We start from the raw sequence: 5,775 nt of genomic DNA, 5'->3' as shown, positions 1-5,775 counted from the left end.
CCAAGAAACTAAGATGAAAAGAAGTGATTTGTTTGTGTGAATTGAGCTGGGGATCTGTTGGGTCACTGCTGCGGTTGGCGGGTCAGCTGTCCAGTGTTAACCACATGGTCTGGGCTCGCAATCCCATGATGACTGGTCCCACCTGCAGTGCTTTAGGCTCAGAGGAAGCCACTCTGCACCCACTTTCCCCTGGAGCTCTGGTAGCTGGTCCAACATACTGCTATTAAGAGGTCATCCTGGAGTGAACAAGAGAGAAAGATTTTTCTCTCAAGGATGGCAACGGTCCTCTGAGGCAGCTAGCTAGTCTCCTCTTTGGTGGAAGACACATTGAAATCTGTGGTGAGGGTCCCTTCTCCACCCACATTCCCTCGATGCTATTATTATTATCATTGTTACAATACATGAGCCCTGGTGGATCATGGGAGACTGAGTGGTTTTGACTGCATAGTATCAGTGTTTATATCTACTTGTTCTTGTCTGCTTGGCCAGCCCTCAGGTCCAGGTGTTATATACTCTTGTGCACACTATAAATGCCACATTCTGAGCCAGCCTTAGCTGAGCCAATTGAATCACAGGATTGCAAACTTTTAGCTCCTGAATTGCCCAAACATTGTCCACATGAGCCTCAGCCGATGCAGTGCTGGCCAGTGTAACACAACTACCTTTATTTTTATAAATTTATTTATTTTTGGCTGTGTTGGGTCTTCGTTGCTGTGCGCAGGCTTTCTCTAGTTGCGTCGAGCGGGGGCTGCTCTTCGTTGCGGTGTGTGGGCTTCTCGTTGCAGTGGCTTCTCTTGTTGCAGAGCACGGGCTCTAGGCACGCGGGCTTCAGTAGTTGTGGCTCTTGGGCTCTAGAGCGCAGGCTCAGTATTTGTGGCGCACTGGCTTAGTTGCTTCGTGGCATGTGGGATCTTCCCAGACCAGGGCTTTAACCTGTGTCCCCTGCATTGGCAGATGGATTCTTAACCACTGCGCCACCAGGGAAGTCCCTGTAACACGACTACCTTTAAACCAACTCAGAGAATTCTATTTTTTAATGCCAACAAAGTCCAGATTTAGGAGTAAGGCAGAGACCTCTAATTCTTCTCTTTCGGCTGCCCAGGTGGAGACTATGTTTCCCAGCCTCTCTGGCGGCTGGGCGTGCCCGTGAGACTGAGTGTTGACCAATAGGATGTGAGCAGGAATAGTAACTTCTAGATTGGCTTTGTTTAAGAAAGTCACTTTTACTGCTTCTCTGCCCTCTTCCATGAACCTGTCCAGTGCATAAGCCTCAACCATGCTGCCTTGGATCATACTCGAGGGCAGGGTTTCTCATATTTTATGGTCTCAGGGCTTCTTCAGACTCTGAAATATTATTGAGGACCCCAACTAGCTTTTGTTTCTATGGGCAAATTTACCATATTTAGAAAGTAGAAGTAAGAAAATTTTATTAATTATTTAAGTCATTTAAAAATAACTGTAATAAACCTATTACATATTAACATAGTATTATATATTAACATATATAGTACCTTTTAATGAAAACTAGCCATATTTAAAATTTTTAATTATTTACTAATTCATTTAAAATAATAAAGCTGGTACATGTTGATAAGTAACATATTTTAATTAAAATATATTTTCCAAGATAAAAAAATTAGTGAGAAGAGAGGAATTTTTTTACATTTTTGCAAATCTCCTAATGTCTGGCTTAACAGAAGCAGCTGGATTCTCACATATGCTTCTGCATGAACTCTGCTGTGATAGGCTCTTTTGCTTGAAGTATGTGAGGATGAACTAGCCTCACACAGATAAGTAGTTGGAAAAGGGAGGAGTGTTTTAGTAGTCATTTCAGACAATTTTATTCTTCTTTGATACTGCAACAAATATAAGTGCTAGTTTCTTAAAGGTTAGTTACAATGTGAAATCTGAAACTATATCAAATAACTTTCATACTCAGGTACATGAAGAACATACTGGTCTGTTTCACACTTTAAATGGATCTCTTACCCATTCATGACTTTACTATATTGCTTCACCAAGTTGTATAGATCTTTCAAATGTTGACACATTTTATTATACAACATCAAAGCATCCCAAATATTCACATCAACAGCAATCTCAGAAAAAGCAAATGTAAGTAACTTAAAGACAGTCAAGTCTTTAAGTACTGGGAAGCTGTCAAGTTCAAGGTACGGGTACAAATTTTCCAAAATTGTAAGTGCTGCTTCAAAGCTCAAATTTTGTAATTGGCAACAAGTACTGTCAGTTGTTTTTCGTGATTTGCTTTTTTAATTTTCACAAAGATGTCGGTCAAACACCCAAATCTGAATAAGAACATGTGTCTTTCTGCTAATTTTTCAAGTGAAAATCATGTTCTGTGGAGAAAAAAAAAAAGTAGCTAGTTCTTGAAACACAAAATTGCACAAGTGCTTTTCTTGGAGACAAATACACTACCTTGGAATGCATCAAACTTGTTGCATACTGCCAAATTCATCACCCAGAATATTAAAAAGAATCAAGAGTTAATGAAATTAATACTTTTTACTGCTTTATGAAAGACATTTTAAAGTGAAACTGGCTTTTCCCCTTGTGACTATGTGGCAGTAAAGAAATACTAGTCTACTTGGACCTTTTGGTGTCCCTGCCTTGATTTATACCAGCAGTTTTACCTACCATTGCTTCTGTACCATCAGTTTAAACGTCAATGCAGTGAAAAAGGCATGCTACCTTAGTATCATTACGAAAATAGTTTTGACCTATGATCTTCCTGAATGGGTCTCTGGGATTCCAATGTGCATTACTGGGGAAGGTCAAGGCCTTCAAGTTCTAGGAAATTTCCCCAGTGTCCTTGTGGAGCTGCAACAAGATGTTAAATGCAATGCCACAGTGGGGGCTGCCCACAGAACCTAGACTTATGACCTACTGTTCTGGGTATTTTTTATTCCTAGCTGAGATAAACTGTCCAGAATGGGAAAGTGAGCTCCTTATAAAACCTTTTTTTCAGGGCCTGGGAAGATGGGGCAGGAACAGTAAGAGGCGTGGACTGGTGGTTTGCCAAAGTCCCTACAGCCACAAGCGTCCTCGGAAGCATAATGGAACATGTTCCAATGTTTCTGAAAACCAGGGTAACAAGGGTCGCCAGACATTACTTTGCCTTGAAACTCTTCCACCCAAGACTTTGTAGCTTCTGCAGCCCCATCTGGGGATTACCAATCCATCCCTCTATCTGCTCTGCCAAAAACTTCTCCTCCAACCCAACCTTTCTCAAGATATCCAAGGGAGCTGTGGGTTTCCTGTGCCCTTGCAGTCAGCTCTGTAGGTACTGCTCCAGAAAGCTAGCAGGGTCCTTTCCAGGCTTCTGGTGGCCTCACAAGGAGAGCAACACTCTTATGATCATAAGTGAAGCTTGTTTCAAAGTAAAGGACATAACAGGGAATGGGGAGACTGGGTGGAATTCTGGTGGTGTCCTGGGAATTCTGTTTGTGGTGTAATTCTGATAACATCTTGGCTTTCCCTGTTGCTGGTTTATGATTCATCTTTCTTGGGTCTGATAAGTTGGTTACCATTCATCTCTGCATTTTTAGATTCCAAAAATTTATTATTTCACTCTGAGTCAGCTCTGGGATGGTGACAATAGACCTCTCTTTTCCTGGCATCACCATGCCCTATTGGTCACGGTCCATACCCTGACAAATGTGTCATATTTAATCTCTAAAAGAGGACCCAGGGCCACTTTACGTACTTATAAATTTGCCTATTTGACAAAGGCACCTGACCCCAGGAGTGAATGGGGACTGGCACCCAGCCCTGTTCTGCTCACCAAACGGTATTCCCACAGGGCTAGATCTGCCCAGAGAGGGCATCTTTTTCTCTTGTCTCCATATAAGGGGTACCTTTCTTTAGCTCATACCAAGATCTTTCTATAGGGGCTTGCGGAGGCTCTATCAGGACTTACCTTGGCCTATCCTGGGTCCTTTGAAGGATGTTTTCCTTCATGGCCTGCCCATTTGTGTCCTACTTAGAAGAGCCTTTAAGGCCTTCCAGATACACGTCCCATTGTCTATTTCTTTCTTTCTTTTTTAAAAAATATCCCAGAAATTTATTTAATGTTTGCTTGATACATTTTATATAGAAAGGTTAGGACCATTTGCTTTGGGTGCCCCTGGTAAAGCTCGTGGAGGCACTGAACTACAAAGGGGTGCCAATCTGGAGACATCAGAAATGGAAATCACACGCCCCATTTTATGACTGTTCTTAAAGATTTGTCTCTAGTGAAATCAGGCCACTCCCTTAAAAAATGCTCAAGATGTCAGAGCTACTGTGTGAAAACAGCTGACATTTAGGAGGGCATTTCACATTTTGGTCTGTCGGAACATTTAAATACTTCGAAATAAAAAAATACTCAACTTTGAATCTTTCAATACTGGAAAACTTTCAAGTCTAGGGTTAACAGCCAGGAAGGCTGCTTTGTGTTCCTTAAACTGGACTCTGTTGCCCACAAAGTTAACCTTCGGCTTTGGCTTCCATTTCTTCCGCATTATAATCTCCATCCACTTCTGTATTTTCTCTCTCAAGCCTCTCCAGCTGCCTTGCAAGTTCAGTCTCATCTGTATCTATCACCACTTTGGGCTCCATTTGAACACTGAAGACACCCCTCTTTTCCTCAGTCTTTTCTTTTATGACAGCCATAGCTTGGTTGAGGACAGAGAGGCCTTCTGTTCCTTCCAGGGTGGCTGTAGTCATTACATACCGAGGAGGAGCTATTAGATTAATCTTGAGGGCATGGTTTCTGTAGAACAATTCAGACCTGCTCTCAGGGCTGCTTTTACAGCATTGATGCCTTCATAACCGTAACAAGCCACTTCACTGTCTGCTCGAATTTTGACAGCTTGTGGGGTTAAACACCTATTAATATTGTTAATGAGTACTTCCCGTTCATCTCCATTCAAATCTAAGCTATCCAAAATAGATGGGTCTGAGACTGCATGCTTAAATGCATCATAGGCGCCGTATCCGGGTCTCTTGTACTTGTCATCGAAGACCCAAGCAGTCCTCCGGAACAGGCTTTCCAGCTGTTCGTCCTTGGTGTTTTCTAAGACCTCAGCAACATGACGAAGAATGCTGTAAACAGTTGTGGATTTGGTAAATTTATCTTCACATTTGATCATTTGATTGCTTCCTCAGAGGAACTCTTCTGTTTGAAAAATCAGTACATCCTTTTTCTTTGTCCACTCTAATGACAACCACACATTCATTCCTGCCAATTCGGATGAGTTTGTTTATAGAACGGATACGCCTTCTGGACAACTCACTCAGAAGAATCATGCTTTCGATGTTGTATTCCAGCAAGCTGACATAAGGCTCCCATTTCAGCAATGGACCTTACCCTCACCATCACTACATCTTCTACCTCCGGAAATTTGTGCTGATAAAATCTACAAATTAGACCCGGCATTGTGAGGTATGTGTGTTGAATTCCCCACTGGTGTCCCGCGCCACGCTCTTCAATCAGAGAGATCACACTTGATCCGCCCACAGCAGCCGTGGACTCTCCTCAGCATCCCGTTGACTATTTCTTTCCTGCCCAAACTGGCCTTTACGCAGGGCCCTGGGGGAGCGGGCCAAGAGCTGTGCTTTGTCCCTGCTGGACAGCTGGACTCTCCAACTAAATTGCAAGGACTAAGCTCTACCAACTGATCTCCTTGCTGTGTTCACAGCTAATGCACACCCTCTTCCTCAGCAAAAAGAAAGCCTTTGTTATATATAAATATAGGAAGGAGTATCTGATAAGCC

At 42.5% G+C, this 5,775-nt stretch overlaps 1 pseudogene; it reads right to left on the bottom strand.

The window, feature by feature from the left end:
* Positions 1-4,485: 4,485 nt before the first annotated feature.
* LOC114884478 lies at positions 4,486-5,437 on the bottom strand (annotated as a pseudogene).
* Positions 5,438-5,775: the final 338 nt, after the last annotated feature.

The sequence above is a fragment of the Monodon monoceros genome, unplaced genomic scaffold (assembly GCF_005190385.1).
Source record: "Monodon monoceros isolate NGI ecotype Baffin Bay Population unplaced genomic scaffold, NGI_Narwhal_1 Super_Scaffold_5, whole genome shotgun sequence".
NCBI lineage: Eukaryota > Metazoa > Chordata > Mammalia > Artiodactyla > Monodontidae > Monodon > Monodon monoceros.
This window is presented reverse-complemented; position numbering and strand designations above follow the sequence as displayed.